At 24.0% G+C, this 20,946-nt stretch overlaps 1 protein-coding gene across 2 annotated transcripts in view; it reads left to right on the forward strand.

The window, feature by feature from the left end:
• LOC136981436 (uncharacterized) overlaps positions 1–20,946 on the forward strand; it is a 132,515-nt gene that overhangs the window by 27,347 nt on the left and 84,222 nt on the right. The window contains exon 1 of one of the 2 annotated variants that reach the window (XM_067277760.1): positions 3,784–4,009. The exons of the other annotated variant lie outside the window; for it this stretch is intronic. The gene's annotated coding sequence lies outside the window, so the exon portion shown is untranslated. Of the gene's footprint in view, positions 1–3,783; positions 4,010–20,946 lie in introns of those variants that run through there. 2 annotated transcript variants of the gene reach the window in all.

The following is a 20,946-nucleotide window of genomic DNA, read 5'->3' on the forward strand; positions in this document are numbered from 1 at the left end:
GAGTACATTGGACGAATTTAAAATTTTTTAAATTTTTATTTTGAATAAAAATATTCTTCTTAAATCTAATTCTTAAAATGAAAATTCTTTCTAATTTATATTCATTGCATATTTTATATTTAATTAAATAATTCTTATATAAAACTTTTCAAAAAGAATAATTTATTTTTTTGATAATGCTTAAGTTTGTTAAGTACAAGATAAATTTATAAATTAATTTAATATATTAAATTTTTGTTTTATATAATTTATGAGGTTATATGTAATCTATAAAATAATCAAAATTATTATCTATTTAAGCTTTTATATTAATATTTTTTTTTGCTATATTTTAAAATATTAAAATTCACATATTTAATCAAATAACATTTATATAAAAGTATTTTTGGATTCAAATAAATAAATTTTCATTTTAAAATATTAAAGTTTGTGTTTACTTACATCAAATGATTTTATTGTTAAATTTCAAGAATTAATTTCAACTTTGCAAAGCTTAAGATTTGATTTTTCTTATAAATTCAGATTTATAAATGTGATTATTCAATTCAAACCATATGAAACTTTTTTAAAGTACTGTATATAGAATCTATTTTGTAAAATTAATGAAATATTAATTAAATTTAAATGAAATATTAATTAAATTAATTTAAAACTTTATAATTTAAAATTATAAAGTTTTCATAAATTTTTATTTATAATTTTAATTATCTTCTGTAATATTTTTCATTGATATGGCTGTAGTGAAAAATTATGGAGCCAGGGCTCGAGTCTGGCAAGCTCTTCTATGCTTTCTTGTGACAACATATTAGTTTCCGAGTAGATAGACCACTGAACAGTGATATTTGGTCGCGGGTTCGTGCTTCACCATCGAACTGGCAACGTAGGCTTCTCCGTATTTTCTTCGTGTATCTAACGCCTATTTAGGGGCCAGTTTCCTATACAAATCTTCCCTTGAGGGATCCTTCTGTATTTGGCAGATCGCCCAAGTGTTGCGCTGCCTTATTCCATCAATCCAATCCAATCCTTCTTCTGACGTGATGATCTCGATTTATTATATTTTTTCTTCGCGCATTTGAAATTACAATTTTATTTTCTACACTTCATAATTAAAATTGTATTATATAGATTGCATATCCGGCCTCTAAATAACATGGACCTTAAGGATACCACTTTCGCTTCTCTTTCGTCTCGGCGGTCCTGATTATTAAAAACATTTATGATAACGAAAAGTATGATATAAGATGCAATTTTTGTTGATAATTTCTAATATTCTCTATTTATTTTGTAAATGTAATTATATAATTAGATTTTATCGAAAAATTACGTTTAATATCTGCTATATTATTATTTGAAATTTTTGTATATTAATTTAGATTTTATGATTTTTTAATGTATAATTCTTCTTATATTAATTGAATAAACAAGACTAAAAGTCGGTTCAATAGTATTTTTAAAACATAAATTTTAAAATTTTAAATCCGGTTAATTTCCAACTTCAGCTGTTATTCTATATTCAAATAATGTGACTTATTATTCTAGAAATAAAGAAAAAATATGCTATTCTATACAATGTTTCTAATTCTTTATTTTAAAAATAAATTTTAAATTCTTTTCTTTGGCAATTTTCAATTTTCAAATCGTCGATTTAATCAGAAAATTTAATTGATTTCTCTTCTCTTTCCTTCCTCTTTCTTTCTTTTTTTTTTACAGAAATCTTCGATTGATAATTGATAACTCGATAACTAACTTTAATGTAAAGTAATTGAGTTTGTTGACGAAACAAAATTACTAAGTATCTTTTATTAATTAAAATTAATCTCTGCATTATCGAGGATTAAATAATGTAAAATTTCTTAAAATAAAATATTTAAAAATAGTATTAAAATTAAGATTATTTATTACTAATACGTTAAATCCGATTTCGCGTATGAGTTTATAGTATAGCAGGCTGCACTGTTAATTAATGTTAGATAATTTAATACTATTAACTCGAATGGGGTTACTAAAAGTTGAAAATAATGTGGAAAAAATATTAGGATTATTTTATAGAAATTATGCAAAAATATTCAATTTTAGTAAAATTTATCAAGATTTATTACTCAGTCGTTCATAGACAGGACCGTCAAGAGGGGACTGCGAATTTTTTCCCGAGCCCGGAGACAACTTAGGGGCCCATAGTGATTTATGCCTGTATAAAATTAATGTTCTTTTTACTAACAGAAAATCAAATCTTTAAGATTTTTTTTTTATTTATAAAGAAGTGTTTTACATTTTATTTGTTCCAAAAAAGACTAAAGAAATTTACTAACAGGCAAACTCCCATAGACCCATACTATAACTTAATTATGAGAGATGATATAGGTATTGGATTCCCGAGTAAAATTCAAACTAAAAATATTTATAAAAAAATAAATATAGATAAAGATGTTTATAAATAAACGGTACTTAATGGTAATTTTTAAGTTAATTTTTCTTTAGTCTGATTGTATACACCAGCCTCTCAAATCACCCTAGAGCAAAATCTTAGTTACACTACTAGATCCATACAGGCTCTCCATCACCCTGTGATAGAATATTAAAAGATTTTAATTGAATTATAATCAGACAATTTTAATAATAACGAATATTGTATAGCTTAAGCATTCTCGACATATATTTTTCTGCAATAAGTTTAAAATGAATTGAAGATCGAAATATTTGAAATTATTACCACAATAAATGGATTGATGGGGAGAATAAGAAGAACTAAAAGAGCACTAAAAGATAGAAGAAAATGGAGTGTAAGTAAAAAGAATTTTTTGTCAGATGTCAGAACAAGCAATGTGCTATTTTGATTGAATTTTGGAACTTCTTTCTGGCATTTTAAACTTAGTAGAAAGACTGCCTCTTTACTTAGCGTTTATTAAATTTAAATATTTTAACTACAGCAGTCAAACTTAAAGTGAAATCATGATATATATTTTTAGTTAGAAAAACTTTTAAAATAAATACGAAAACATAATAAGTAAGATTATATTTACATTTGAATAAAAGTTTCCTAATATCCGTTTTGGTTTGTTAGAAATCAGAATAGTTTAGTTTCTATTTCATAGCTTAAGGACAATACTTCTCCTTTGAGATAGAAACTGTTGACTGCTCCCGAGATTTGATGTATTCTGCTTGCTTGAAATGTTTCGCAGAATTTTGAATTTACGTCTAAACCATATTTGTTCAATTGAAGTTAACTGTTTGAAAAGTTGTTTTACTTTAATTGGAATATTTTTTAAACATAGCACTGCCGTTTAGATTTGCATTAAAAGATGAAAAACTGAAAGTGAATAATATTAAAATACTGTATTATTTAATTAGGCTTTTGATAATACAATAATGTTAAAAAGTCCCGAGTATTGGAACTATTTTAGTATATTATTGTTTTAGTTTACATTCTTAATACTGCTAAAATAATACTGTACTAAAACAATATTATTATTTTAGCAGTATGATAAATGTAAAAATATTAAATTAAAGCATTAATAATTTATAATAGTTTTTATAATTTTTATGCAAATTTAATATATATTAATGCAATAATTGCAATATTCTAAATGAGAATTAACAGTTTATATTAATATGACGGAATGATGTATAACTTCCTCAATATCCTCAGGTGTTGGAATTGTTAAAAAAAATTAATTAAAAGCTAAAAACGTCGCAACCTTTCATCTGTTTCTTCTGCTTTTTTATGGGATAACTTTTAACAATTTAAAATTTTTTATTTATATTCAAAATTTGTTTAAGATTGTGTTTAACTAACTATTGTTAGGTTAATGCTTGCTTGACTCGTATTCTGCCATCGTTTATGTAGTCGTGGCGTGCATTGATGCTCTTAAACATTGTCTGTTTTTGAAATGCTTAACAAGGGTTGAAATCATTATGTAGTTTAGGTGCTTGCTAAAAGAAAGAAAGCGGAGGAAATTAAGAGGAAGGAAGTAAAATTCGCATCAACGGAATGGCATATCATCAATAAAAGGTTTAGCTCTTCTTCGTATTTCCTATTTATAGCCATTTTTAAAAAATAATGTGAATATTTAAATAAATTTAATTGGAATTTTAGTCAAAATTTTAATATTCTTAACTTAAGGCAGCTATTAAATTTTAATACAAATTATCGGATATTTTAAAATGCATTAGATTAATGATTTTATCAAAACGGACTTATGAATCTATTATGAAATGCCATTAAATTTCATATTATCGAAGATTTTAAAATATTCTATTTATTAAATTCTTTATAGGATTCATAAACTTTTTGAATCTTGAGCATAATTTCTCTCACATTTTATTTCGTTTGGATTAATGATTTTGATTCAATTTTATTAAAATTAGAATGATCTTAATTAAATATTGAATAAAAACACGGCTTCTTGTAATTCTGTGACGGATTAACTGAATCTCTTATTAATTTAATCAAATTATTTTAATTATAAAACAATTATTTCACAAAAAATTATTAATCGGTTTAATCATAAAAATTTTTAAATACAATTTTAATATTTACTTTTCTTTTATTTTCTTTGACATTTTAAAATTAATTTAATATTTTGAAAATTTATAAATTTAATTTTTTAAAGTCTTTTTTTCTTTTACTTCTATTCATTTATTATTATATAAACGAATTTATTTTTGAGCGAAGTTATGTTATTTCAATTTTTCTTATACAAAAACTATTATTTTTATGAAAGAATTTTCATTATAATTACTAAAAGGCAGACAATAAAATATATTTAAATGAACAATGCTTTTGGAATAATTAAAAATAATACTAATCCGAAGAAATTAAGAGCTGAATTTCAAAAGAATGAAAAAAAATACAGCTTAAAAAGATCAAAATTGACAAAATTTTCAAAGAATGGATTAAATTGTCTCTTAAGAAACATTTTTACAAAAGTTTTGTATTTATTTAATTGAAACAACTCTAAAAATTCAAATAATAAATGATACATTTCTTAAGTACTAGGATTATTTCGTGGACTGATGTGTGATGAGTTTTTCAAAAAGAATTATTCAATGACTTCGATTGAAGAATTATTAAAACAAATTTTTAGGCGTTTTTAACACGTAAGCATGAAATTGCTAAGAGTAATGTCTTTTTAAATTGTTAAGATGAAATTTAGATGTATTTGACTTTTTTCATACATTTCTAAAACCAATGGCCGAGTAGCTAAAACCATTAAACACTGACAGTGATCGTGAGTTTGCACCTGACCACCTGGTTGGCCATATGGAGTTTTCCGTGTTTTCTTCACTTAAATAAGGGCCAATTTTCATAGAAAATTTTTCCGAGAAGTAACCTTTCTTGCCAGAGCACTTATAAGTTGCGTTGTCTTATCTCATTATTCCTAATCCTTCATATTTTTTATATTTCGTGTAATAACAATAATAATAGGCTGTAAAAGTTAATTGTTTTATATTAATTTTATTTAAAATTATATATTTTTAAACATGTTTTTTTTTTTAAAAAAAAAGATATTCATTTTAAATTTATTTTACTTAATACAGTATTTATTATAGTTATAACTTACTAGTATAGTAGCATGCAATGTAGTAGTATAGACAATAGATCTGTTTAAAATTTGTCAATAAATTTAAAAAAATACAGCATGCGTAAGTAACTTCATATTCAAAAAGAACGGGGTAATTAAATTTAATACAGAGAATTGCTAATACAATAGTTCTAAAGAATGTTCTTGAAGACCTAAAGTCGCTAACACGTCATCTAAGTGCGGAACATTTTTAACTAATACTTCAGTACTTTTATTGATATAATCATATAACGAATCGATATTACCCTGAGAAGATAACACACTCTCATTAATCACGAACTGCTCTAACGGAATGGCCATTTTAGTTACTACTGAAGTATTAGTTAAAAATGTTCCTCACTTGGGTGATGTGTTAGTGACTTTAGAACTTCAAGAACATTCTTAGGGATATTAGCAATGTTTGTCAAAGTTTGTGTTAAATTTTATTGTTCCGTTCGTTCTGAATATGAAGTTATGCATGCTCGAGTTTAAGAATTCATTATGGACTGTAATGGTGAACAAGTGAGATTTGGAACAGATACATTTGGCTCAGTTTTGTTGAAAGATAGCAGCCAAGAGAGACATTGACTTATGTCACTCAATTAGTAGTATTCTTTTCTCTTTTTTCTGTTTCCTCTAATGTTTTTTTTTCTTTTATTATTTTGGGGAAGGTTGTTATGCCCCGAGTTGCATTGACTTGTATGAATATATAAAATAAAATACAGTAAAACCTCGATTTAACACATCCCGATTTCAACGGACTTCGGATCTAACGGACAAAAAATTTCTTATAAGAAAAATTTAATACCTTTTTTGTTCGCGAATAGAGCATACTAAAAGGTTAGAATACGCGTAAACGAGTATAAATTACTCAATATACATTATAATAATATTTTATACATACTTATACATTATAAGAACATTTTAACACATTTTTAATAGACTATATATATTTAAAACACATTCGATTAACGGCAATAGCGGATGCCTTTTTCTCCAATTACTCCATTAAATTACATTAAACTTATTGCATCATATTTAAGATAATGATTGAGTCATTAATCTTCAATTTTTTAAGAATAAGAATTTAATTACTATATTTTAACTGTTGTATCAAAGCAGCAACAATACAATCAATTAAGTGTCATTACACAACAGTAAGATTTTATAACATAATTGGGATTGCACGAATTTCTGTATTATAATTAATATATTTTAAAAATATTTAACTCATTATGATTTTAAACAGAACATAACATTAAATTCGAGCACTGTTAATGAAAAATATGATCTCCATTTTATGAAGATTAATTACTCAATCATTATCTTCAAATATGATGCAATAAGTTTAATGTATGTTGTGGAAATTCTTGATGGAGCGATTATAATTATATCATATAATTATATCATCAGCATAGATCACTATATGAATATTAATATTCTCAAATTTCATATTATAATAATTAAATATTACTATTAAACTTTAATAAATACATAAATTTGATTTCAGAAGAATATATCGTAAAATTTAGACTGATTCTTATGACCAGATAATAATATAATAATTTATATTTAACTAGAAGATAATATAAAAATGATTTAAATTTTAAGTGTATGATGTTTAAGAAGCTGGAAAATAACATTAAATTAAATATTGAGTTTATATATTTCAAGCTATATATATATTTAAATAATTTATATTTATGGCGAAAATAATTGAAGTTTTAAATATCCATAACTTTATAAATTATTCCTTAATTTTATAGATATGTAATTATACATATTTTATTTGTAATTTAACTAATTTTCCATTTAAAATTTGAAAGAAATTATTTATTAAATTCAATAAAATAATTATTAATTTATTTAGGAAATTATGTTTGTACATAAACATAATGTCGTTAAGTATATCCAAATTTGAATTAATTCTGTATTTTCACTATTATTGGTATTATTAATGATGGTAATTTTTATTATTATTATTCTTTACAATAAGTTTACTGTATATTTTGTAGGGTATGTCTAATTTTCTATAATTTTTGTAAAAAACATCCACTAGATTTAACTAATTTATATTAGACTAATTTATTTGTTAATGAAGTTAACAATAGGATTTAGATAAGATTTAAAGAGTTTTCACCGTCTTTTATGTAAATAATTAAGAAAAATCCCTAATATTTCGAATAAATGATGTGAAATGATACGAAAACTGTTTTTTATCTAGTTACGTCGTTTACTGTAGAAAATTTGGAATGATATTTTCGAATTGAGAATTTTCTTCAAATATATCTTATGGTTGTCAGCTTAATCACATTAGGATTGAGGTAGTCTGACAGCAATGAACTAGAAGTAAGATATCATGTAATAATTCTTCACTTTGATATAAAGAGAACCTTATGTAATTACTCTATATAAATTCATAAACTGTATATACTGACTTATATACATATTGTACAGTAAAACATGTTCAATTATCAATTATTATTATATTAAAATTAAACTATATTAAAAAGATTTAAAAATCACGAAATAGTTACATATATTGCTAACAATAAAATTATTATTGCATTGAATCTTCTGTGATGATGATACTAGATGATGGTAATTAAATATTAAAGCTTGTTACAAACAACAGATAATTAATCATCCAGATAAATTAAAGAGATACAGTATATAAAATTATATTTTACAAAAGATTAAATTTGTTTTACATACAAGATGATTCAAAAGCACTAGGCAGGAAGGCCGAGGAGGTTAAGGCGTTAATCTACCTCTCTGGAGGACCGGATTTGAATCTGGGCAGTCGAAAAATTCAAGAATTTTTTCAGGGTTAGTGTATTTCGGATACATTTGGCCCAGTCTCTCACCTCTCGGTCGCCCCCACTGTGGGCCTGACCAAACACATGATGGATATGATTTAAAAAGACCCTTTGTGCCCTTAGGAAGAAAAGAGTGAAAAAACGAGCAATAGGGGAAGTAAAATATTTCATATTTTAGCGGGAAAATTTTATTACAGGAACATATGTGCAATGTTTATGCAGAATATAATATTTACACAAAAATAGAGGTTAATTACAACAATTATTCAAAGTGCTATCCATTTGGATCAACACAACATTAGTATGGCTTTCTATAGTTCTAATCGCTCATTTGGGAATTTTATATCTACATAATAATATTATCAATTAATAACATGAAAGAAAACTCAATTAATAGTATAATTGTCTTCTATATTCTGAGTTTACATGTTTATATGTAAAATTTATTTCAGTTGGATGATCAGGATATAATAAATCAATTTTTCTATTAGCGTAATAAATTTTATGACTCATATATTTATGTTTTGTTTATTAATATTAACTCTTATCTAAAAATGTTTTTTCGTATGCAGAAATATTTGTCATACGAATTTTATTTACGCTTTTAGAAAATTTGAATTTAAAGATGAACGTAACATTGTAACATGCCATAAAAATATTTTACATAATTTTAATTTGAAACTAAATTTTAATATTAAAAACAAATATTTTGGCGCGACGAAATTTTATTACAAAATATATGACAAATTATTTATAAAATTTGACCTCAGGATAGTTAAAAACTCCGGATAAATTGAAATAAGTAACTTTTGACTTTTAAAATGATTAAGTTTAAATGATTCCTTAAGAAAGAAAAATTAATTTATATAGAATTGTTTTACTACAGGTCTATATCTGTAAAGTCATAATAGTTTTGTTGAAAATTCCAGTTAAAAGTATAATAAAAAACATAATAAGCTAATGATGTGTGACGAGATCAATTCATCATCAAATGTTTTCGTGTAAGTTTGCTATTTTCCTGTCAGTACATCTACAAATTACTTTTTAATCAAATTTACTATGAATAAAGAGTGAAAAATTCAGATTGTCTTCAAAAAATATTCTTTTAAATAGCTATTTTCTTTTCACGTTTATCTATCCAAATCACAGCCATTTCAAAATTTACGAAAACAAATATTCGGCACCGACAAAAGTAGTACACGTGGGTGAGAACTGTCAATAGAAAGTGCATATCAAAAGTCGAAACTATGCAGTTGAATTTGAATAAGGACAAACTAAGTTTCAGAGTTACGAATTTAGTTTTTATAACAGAAAATTTCTAAATTTATACAATGAACTGGAAGACAAGCATTCGATATCATTCGGTTACATTCGCTCAAGGAAGGACAGAAGTTTATATTATCGGTACAGAAGTACAATACATTTATTCTTTGTATATTTCGTTTTAACGCCAAGCTTTAATTATCCAATAAAGTGTATACAGAATATGATTAAATTTACGTGATTATGATTAGGAACACGATTATAAAAGTATTGTTTCCAAATTTAGCATTTTTTTCAGCCGAAATGATAAACTGACTCTTAAGACTCAATTTTGAAATTTGCGCTGTTTTCCTCATAGAAATTGCATAATTGATCTATAAAAATGCTATCAAACATGACTCGAATGCGATATCTATTGTATAAGAATAATTATCTGTGATTAGATATTAATTTAATTCAATAAAACTGTTGATTGCATGCATATGTAGGCTATATATTTACATATTCACTTTACTTCTGTTAATGATAATGACATTTTGAATATAATAATAATATTATTATTATTATATATATATTTTTTATTATTATTTTATTTCTTTGTTTTTCTGTTTTGTAATTTTTCAAAATTATAATAATAATAGTTGCATGTAAAATACAATTAAATTTTATTGGTTTTTCGTAGTAATTTTTTCATATTTATTTGCGTATTGTTAAAGCTGAAATGGAGGAAAAATGACTTCTTTATATGGTTTAAGAATAAGTTGTAGTTTTATTGTCTATAAAAAGTTTAACTCAAATATTTTTTTTATGAGAAATTAAAATTATTATTCCCAACAGATACTTTATGACATTATTATAGCTATATATTTTGTATAACGTTCGATGTAAAATACGAAAGTCAATGCTTTGAAGACATCTGACTTCCTGTTAAGGTGAAATTAGTTTCAATTATATTCTAAAAGTAATTGTGTCATACCTTTTAGGCCCCAATTTATTAAGAACTTTTCTTTCCAACTATCTAAACTATAAATTTAAAAATCATTTAAAACGCAAAGATAAAAGTGAATCGTAAATTACTACTATACTTTAACAATTTGATTTTATTTTATTTGATATTTGTTGTTATAATTAGCATCTGTAAAATCGGTAACATTATTAGATACACTGCTGTGTATCTAATATATTAAAATGAGGAAGATGTATGTAAATTGAAAATATCGGCTTGTCAAATTAGTTAAAATCTATGAACTATTTCGTGATATCTGCAGAGATATATGAACACTTTATCTAGATCATGTGGAGAAGAATTATACAAGAAACATTTAATTATGAAAGACTATTAAGGCGAATGTTATGCTGTAAATAGTGCGAAAAATGCCAGTAAAAAATGATTTCGACAAATTTATTGTTAGTCAAATGAATCACAAGTTTGGAATGATAGCAACTGCTGCGAAGTTATTTTATTGTGGATGTTTTGATCATTATCATTCCAACAGCGTGGCCATCTACTTCACTGCCATTATTTCCTGCAACGTTTGATTATGGAATTACACGAGAGAATTTTTCGTGGCCGTGTATCTAACGTGACAGCCTTGAGACTGCCTAGAGTAACATTTTGTGTTGAAGTATTATTCTAGGGGATAAATAGATGCTTTGTTGTTGAGCACAAAGTTTCGCGATTTCATCTTCTTGCCCATCAAAATAGTCGCCAAATCGAACAGTCATGTAGCAATTAAGATTTTCAATGTCGAATTATGTGAAGAATGTTAATTTTGGGATTTAATGATAGTAAAAAATCGCTGTAAACAATAGTTTGAAACGTTTTTAAACTACGTAAGTATTGTGATTCTATAGGAAAGGCAAACACCACAAGAGGGAGATCTGCCAAGGGAATTGCTATCCGGAAGGACTTTCTGTAGGAAATTGGTCTGTATTTAGGAATTAAAGGCGTAAAGAAACATGTGACAAACCCGTTGTAAGGTGCGAACACTTGACCAACTACTACTATTCACTGATTTTATCCAGTCGGCCATTGGTGAGCTAATTTTTGTAAGTGCAACATAAACTTTGGACTTTTATGCATTCATATTGCATAGTAGACACTTTCATAGCGCCCTATTCTTTTGGTATGATATTTTGAAGAAAATTTTTAATTGAAAAAGTCTCTTCCTAATGTTCTGGAATAATATTTTTCTAGTTTTATTGAATTTCGAATTGCTACTTGGAGTTATCCATTGTACAGCACACCGAATAGAAATTCGAATTTTATGATTAATAATTATGAAATGTACGAAATAATTAAGTAATTGATAAAAGATATAATTGATGACGTTTATAAATTTATAAATTTATTCGTTTTAAACAGAGAAATCATCAAATTGTTATCTTTGTTAAATATTTTCTGTAAAACATTAAATATTTTTAAAATTTATTAATTATGTTTTTTCGAAATTTTCATATCTCAATTATACTATATTTTCTTTTCATTAGTTAAAAATGTTTACAGTATAAATAGCGATATGCACACCCGTACAGCTTTTTGTTTTATTGTGAAAAATATATATAAAACGAATATTTTATGTGCATTTTAAGTTAACAAAACTGAAAAAGTATCATTGTTTATTTCATAAAATTGTTAACCATCAACAAGACAAAGATAAAAGAATAATAATTTTTATTCATAATAAAAAATGCAAAGATGGAATCCAATTGATAACAATTGGATCATTTCATCTTTGCGTTTTAAATATAAAGCTTGTATTTTTATTATTGTCATCATCATCATTTTTAAAGTATTTGTTTGTCTTTTTACTTTAACCAAATCCTAGAATCGAATTGAACAAATAATATTTTTCGAAACTATTTCGGTTTTTCTATGTTGAAATTCTAGTTTAAAATATTCAATAGTTATAAAAATTTCATTACTCTTTAAATTTTATATTTTTTGTTGGAATGATGGGACTTTGGTTTCTGTTTACATAATGCAGCCACGTTTTCACTGAAGAAGAAAATGATATAGGAAGAACTTATTCGAATTGCAGATAAGTACATGCTATAAAATGAACTGTAATGATAAATGCACACGTATTAAACAACTATTTTTTAAATTATATTGACTCTTGCTGAAATAATATCGTTGTTTCATTACGGAAAAGTGATACAATTTATGATGGATGAGCACAATTTGATAAAATCCAATCCGTGTAAAAAGATGAATCGCCATTCGCTGTTAAAAAGTATTGTATTTTGTTGTTAGTTTACAAGCCTAGTGACAGTTTTCTCGCAGATAGGGCCAATTTTGAGAAAACCATACAAAAATGGATGCGATCGAGACTGGCAAAACGACTAGAAATGTTGCCAGCTGGTGCACACGATAATACTTGTACGTACATATAAACATTGGTTTGATTTGTGTATTTATCGGATCAGTTCCAGTAGTACATGTACTTTGGTAGGTTGTCCTGTCGTGTTTTGTCTCTAACTATATTTCATATTGAAAAATTCCTCATTTACCATTATTTTTCTTTTATTCATTTCACTCGTGTTTCTCCTTAGAGAAAACACTGTATGTGATATTGCCCACATTTCCGATAGTTGTTTTTTTGATAAATTCTTATGCCTTAAAAGTATGCTGTGAATTTTTCTCATTCGTTTTTTTTTATTAGCGTTAGTCCTGTCCTAAATTTTGTTTAAATTAATTCAAAAATCCTTGGATATAATCCAATATGAGAAACTGAAACGGATGCCAATTTGTTTTGCTATGGTAAAAGAATATAATATAGCGAAAATAAGATGATAAATTATTTTTATTTAACTCACATTTATTTAAAATTATTGATAATTATTCAGTTTTCATAGATTCAGTTATTTCTTTGATTACATGGAATATTTCAGTACTCGAGAAAAATTGAAACGCTCTTATTCTGTTTTCTTGCAGAGAAACAACATAATATCACTCATAAAAGATATTTTGATAAGTTATATATATGATTTCATGTAATTTTATTTTAAAAAGTTAGTTTAAAAATTAACAACAAGAATTCTTGCTGTTAATTTTTCGCATTCGTTTCTTTAATTGCTTTCATATTATGAAGAATATTAATTCTACGTAATATATTATGAAATTCGAAGTTCCACCGCCGAAATATTCAGAAATCAAATCAATATAGTTAATGGGTAAAGGAAAAAAATTAATGATTTTCTTATTTTAGGAAGAATGTTCAAAGATTATTAGAGGAAGAAATTATTGGCATCATTATATGCGATATTATTTTAGCTTGGAAGAGTGCATTTCATTATATAAAGAATAGGATTTGTTTTAATTCTCACTCACATTTAAGTGACTGTTTGTTTCATTATATTATAATTTATTTATTTATTGCTAAATTAATGGTCTTCATTAAGACCCAATGATTCAAATGAAAAGAATACTCTTATCATTTATACTTAAACTTTTCCATGTATAGCTTATGAGAGCTCTTTTACATTTTATTATTGTTAAATTGTTAAAAAATTTCTATTTAATATATAAATTGAATACTCTGTTTTTAATAAATCCATTCGTATATTTTTTTGTATAAATTCGTTCTAAATATCTAAATTATATTTTAAGGTTCTTTCTGCAAACATCCCGAAAGATTATTGTAAATTATTTTTGAATATTTAAGTATATATTATGTTTCATCTTTAATCGCTTTTATTTCTTTTCCTATAATTAAAATTTCATTTAGATCCATTTCTACTACTATTTTTATTTGAATTTTTAATTTATTTCACGAATCCTGATATACATGAAGTTTATTTCTTTCTTAAATTTGATAAATTGAACAGATAAACGATTTAAAAATTCTGTAAAAATAAATATTAAACTTAAATCTATACGGAGATAATGAAATAATAAATTATTGTACAGGAGATTTAAATGAAGATAATTTATTTATCAGTTTTATTTAGCCGTTATCTCCATATTGCTAGATTTCAATAATGAATGTCTTAATAGATAAATATTTGCTAATACATTAAACGAAATATGCTATCGTCTGTTGAATGGGCCTTGGGAAAAATGATAAACACATAATCGATTAATAAAAATGCTAATTTTCAATTAAATTTTCGAGAAAAAACATTAATTTTTTTTCCAATTTAAATTAAGAAAAAGTAATTTTAAAGAATAAATCATCGTCGTTAATTTTTTAAACCTAAATTACAGCACGTAAAAAGTAATTTTAGATATTCTTAAATAATATTAAGCACTTTTATTTTTGTAAATAAATGAGTCAGTCAAAAAAGTCTTCCTCATTATAAGAGAATACCAGTTAATGCTCTCTTTAATACGTAATTATATATATATATATATATATATATATTTTTTTTTATTAGTTAAATAAATATAAATATTATTTCAAATCTTTATTTTCCATATAAATTTATAAAGCAGTAATTCAAATAAATCGATTAAATGGAGGAAAAAACCTCCAAGGTATCTTTAATGACAAAGAAAACCATCGCACATATGTTGACGTACTTCAGCCATGCTAGATGAGTAGTTATGACACAAGAAAAACTAAAGGTCAGAAAACACTCATTAAAGAAAATTATTAAATAATTGCTTCATTATTATAATAAATTTCTTTTATAACTAATAATATAAAATTACAGCCGCATGAAAAATTTGTCACCACGAAATAAAACTCACGACATTTAAAAATTTTATTAAGTTATATTTCAAAATAAAATGAATAAATAAATATAAATTTAAGTATTAAAAATTATTATTTTTATATTTAAATATCTATTTTAACTCGATAAATAGGACTTTTATTTTTTATTTTTTGAATGTATAATATCTTCGAATCTCTATAAAATCTTTGCTTTTTAAGTTAAGGAATAATTTTAATTTTAAGGATTTTATTTATGTATGTTAGACTATAATACGAGTAAGAAACTTTAAGAGTAACATTTATAAATAAAATATTACCAGATTGACTAAAGGTAAGATTTTAAAGCCAAAGAAAATAATGAATTGTTATAAAAGAGTTTATAGAAAATTTAAAGCTTGTACCCAGTATAAATGGATGATGAGGAGGTATTCAAAAGAAAAGATCTTATCATTATTTCACGCTCTGAAACATGACGGACGCTGAACAGCATTCTTCAGTAAATTACATTGTAACTAATCCAATGAAACATCAACTTGACTAGTTAAAATTAGATTTCAACCTTTTTCTCGAGTATCAATTACATTAGTCGCTAAAGGCAATAACAAATAATGAAAAAACATTAAGAATTATTTATCATCGATCGACTTTTCTAACATAATCAATGACTTAAGTATTCTGCCGCTCTCTCTCTCTCTCCATATTTATATAAAAACCTAAAAGGCATCTTAATCATTTTTTCCACCCAACTTCTAAATTTGATTAGAATGTGTTTAACTGCATAATACATTTTATGCTATTTTCTTTAATAACTTTTTAAACATTTTTTCCCCTTTCTTCTTTCGATGTTTTTCGACGATAATGACATAAGTTAATTTGAATTAAACAACAATAATGTTATTTTTATTTTACTCTTTCGAATTTTTATGTAAAAAATTTTTAGGTATATTCATTTGTTCTTTCTGTTCTGTTTAGTTTTTGAATTTGAAAACATTTTAAGTGCATTTTTAATTTTGAATAAGTCACACACACAAACATATATATATATAATTAATTGTAGTAAAACAAATCCTCTTTTTAATATACTCCAAATGCTATTAAACATTTAAATAGGTTCAAAGGAATGTTCATTACATAGTGAAGAATTTTAAAGAATGGTTTCTTTATATATATGAATACATGAAGTCATAAATTTTATATGTTATGGCTTAATATAAAGTATTTTCATTATATTTAGTTCCTGTTTAAATTAAATTTATAATTTATTTTTATTTATAAATACGTTTTAAAAGTAAATTAAGTTTAATTCCTAAAAATTTAAACACACTTCAGTTTTTGCTTATAAATATTTAAGAAAAATTAAATCTTTACTGACTCTCATTAGTAATATTTTAATAAAAAATTATTTTCAAATCAAATTACAAACGAATTAAAAAAAAGGAAACAAAAAATAAATATTTAATTTCAATGTTCAGTCATTTATGATATTAATTGGTAATTTTACAGTAAAATTTTAAATATCGTAATTTATAATTAATACGGGATAATATCAAAATATTAATTGCTTATCGAAATGTTTTAATATATAAATTAATAATATATACATTAATTATATAAATATAAGCAATACCGAGATATTAATGAAATATTTTATTAATATATGCACAGAATAATCTGTTTATTAAAGTAGAATTCGATTAAAACGTAGTAATTAAAATTTAGAATTTGTGCACAGAATATTTTCGGTTTGTTTGCATAAGAAAATTAGTACTAATTAATAATTCATGCAGTGTTTAAACCCCTCTTTTTTTAAAGGCACATAAATCTGAATTTATCATAGATATATGTGAATATAAAAATAATTTTAATTTAGATTTTAACAAAAAAAAAGTTAAATGTTTAGTGTATACATTTCATTTAAATTTATCGACTTAAATTTTATTATGTATGTATATGTATGAATGTTTTACTAGAGACTTTTTAAATTCAATTACATAATATATATATTTTTAATTAAAAATATCCTACTGGAAACCGTTTATATTAATGGAAGTTTATTCGGTACCCAGGATTACGTAGATTAAGCTGCATTTATATAGACACATATTATGTGTATATATAATCTATTGATCATGGAAATTCATGTAACTAGTGTATTCTTATGCTTACTGTCTCAATCAGCAGGGGTCTACTTCCTGACCACATTCCATCATCTGATCAATGCAATGCGTGTCTTTGTTAGTCTTTCAGGAAGAAGTTTCTTCTTCATTTTATTAATGAGTTCATTATTGTTTTCGATGATGTGTAATGATTACAGGAAAGCAAATGAATTTATGTATTTGTATCAAGTCATTTCCTTTCTTTTTTTCTTTCTATTGAGAAATAATTTGCTTCTTTCATCAATTTAATATTTTTTTCCTTGAAATTTTCTTATTTTTTTTCGTCTTTAAAGAAGATTTCAAGGAAAAAGCTAAATTAAAAGAAGCAAATTATTAATATGAGAAATTATCAAATTATAATATAAAGATAATACTTTTAAATATTTTAAGAAAATTCAGTATTAAAAATAATGAATTAATTTTAATTAAGATATTGTTGAATGTAGAAATAATTAATTAAATAGTTAATTAGTTTTGCCGTAAACAATGTTTACAATAAGAATAATTAGTTTTGTTGTGATAAAATATATTTGTAGTTTTGTAAAATTCTTGCAAATATAATGATCACTTTTTAAAACAAATTTTAAATTATCTTCTTTACGTTTAATAATTAGTGCGCTGAATAAATTATTTAAAAGAATATTTTTAATAAAATGAGTAATGTTTCTAAGGGAAATTAATGTGAGAACCGAGCTCTGTTCGAGTACTAAATAATAGAATATAATACTGGTAATTAAGTTTTTGGGTGAGAATAATTTCGCTTATACGCAATTTTTGCTTTAATTTTTATAATTCCTTAAACAATTTAGTCACATTACGTCTTTTACATGGTAGTTTATGACATGTTTAATTGTTAAAAGAGTATTCGAAGGGCACAGTTCATCTGAGAAGATCTTGGAAAGACTAAAGGACCATTATCACTTTATTGTTTTTGCCCCGAGGTCAACAATGATTAAATTAAAGAAGAATGCACTATTAAGTACCAATACATTAAACTTAACTACTCTGTAGGAATTTATTATTTTATGATTACCTAAAAATACTATAAGTTTACTAAACAAACTGTTTAATTACTACTAAACAAATTAATTAGGTTTTATTATTTAGCAATTAAATGATAAATACATTTTTATCAATTATTACTTTAAATTGCTTATTTTATAGATATTATCAGGTTAATTATTATTATACCGATTTTTCCTAAAGGAAGGAAAATATTTATGTATTAAAATATTAATTGGTATATCATTCTAAATGAAGTTTTACAATGAAAAAAATTTCATTTTTATTAAAATGAGTGTGTTTAAAATTATACATTAAATCCGGCTTTTCTCCCCTTAATTTTAATTTAAATTTGGAGGGGAGAAAATGCAATTTTTACAGAAGATTAAATGCCAAAAATATTTTTTCTTCTTTTTTTCTACATTCAAAGAGTCTTAAAAAAGCTGAAATTTATTATAATTTGCATGTGTTTGTTTACAAAATTTCTTGAAAATTAAAATATTAACAAGGAAAAAAAATACCTGTATTAATTTTAATATCTTAAAAATATTTAATCCACATATAAATATTTAATTTTAATAAATTATTGCTTAAAAAGAATTAAAAATTGTATATGAGCAAACAGTTTACTCGGTATATTTTTCTTTTTCCTTTTTCCTTCTGTTGACACTAACCAGATGTTGCTTCAACATTGCGGTTTCAATGCTTTAATGAAATTCAATGTTTAGAATTGTAAAGTTAGACATTTGGATTGGAATTCGATTTTGTTTAGTCCAAAGCCCAAGACTGAATGATGTGACACACTGCTTGATATCTTTATTTAGCAGTATTGATGCGACATGAAGGTCGAAGGAGGATAATCTAATCTTCTCTCTTTTATGTCAATGCCTACTACCCAATCTTTACAATACTGTTATCCATGTATGTATATATATATATATATATGGCTACAACGATAGATATTTTCAAAATAAATACTCCTTTATCCACCTTTCTATCAGACGTATCTAATGTATTGTTTTGTGCATATAAAATAGCTATCGAATTTATTTCTTCTGAATCACATTATTTTAATATATTTGACTATAAATCTTTAGAGGAGAGATATATTTTGAAATTGTTAAAAATGTACAAGTCGTTCTTTAAAGAGAACTTGATTCTTATTTTTTTTTTCTTCTCGATGAAAAAATTATTATAGACACGAAGTAGCACGAAGTTATTTAAGAGAATTTTTTGGTGTTTTTCTGTGGATTAACGACTTTATTTTGTGTATTGATTTCTGCAACTTGCCAGATCGAATTACTTTAGCTTTCTTTGCTTGTCTCTTCAGTCGAAGAAGAACCATGTGACAGTTACAACACTCTCAATCAGTCAATAGAGAAAGATAGCAGAGAACGCTTAAAATTTCAAATGTATCTTGGATATTAAATTTCTTAAGAAAGGACATTAATAATTATGTTTGTACAAGAAAAATATATATAAGTTTTCTATATAAATCAAAATTTATTTTATTTTTAATATGCAACTAATAATTTATAGATGATGACAGTTTTTAAAATGGAAAAAAATACTTACAAAAATCTCATTATATTTAAACTCCTGTACAATAAATAACTCTGAAATAAAAGTTAAAACAATCTTTTTATAAATTTTGAAGAGATTTATATTTTACATTAAAATTTTTCTATAATTTTAAACTTATTTTTAAAAGTTTCTTAAAAAATAATTATTTTATTATTAGATATTTTAAAGCTTTTTAATAAATTTTTAACTTATTAAATATATTATAAAGTTAAAAATTAATTACATAAAGCAAGATTTATTAACAGATTTTTAATTGTTTATGACTTAATTTTTAATAATTTATTAATTTAATGAAAGAGAAATTTATTTATTTTCTATTTTATAAATACAAAATATAAATTAAAAATTACAGTCAAAATACTTAAAGTACTTTAAAATATAATATTAAGAACAATTAATAAAATATATTAAAAATTAATAAAACAAATGAACCTATTTAATATATTAAGCATTATATGAAGTTAAAAATTAGTTGAATGGAAATATATAATATTAAGCATAAAAATTGCTTTATTTCTCCTTTATAAATAATTTTTTTACAGATCGCTTATCGAATATAACTTAAAAAATAAGATCTAATTTTCTTTTTTGACATTAAAACAAATTAATGAAAAATTATCTAAAGTTTTCTACAATCTCATTTTGCTATAATTTACATTAACAATAGATTTTATACACAATTTTACACGAACAATTACTTTTGTACACAATTTTACGTAAATAATTAATTTTATACACAATTTTACTTATGTTAACTGCTTGTACAATTCATGTACGGAGTGTATTTTACCCAATAATGACTTTTATTAGTTTTATAATTTACGACAGAATTTTATATAAAAATATAAATATAAGCATTTATATATTACAAGTAAATTTAAATTTGAACTTTGAAAATTAC

The sequence above is a fragment of the Centruroides vittatus genome, unplaced genomic scaffold (assembly GCF_030686945.1).
Source record: "Centruroides vittatus isolate TY-2023 unplaced genomic scaffold, ASM3068694v2 contig_754, whole genome shotgun sequence".
Lineage (NCBI taxonomy): Eukaryota > Metazoa > Arthropoda > Arachnida > Scorpiones > Buthidae > Centruroides > Centruroides vittatus.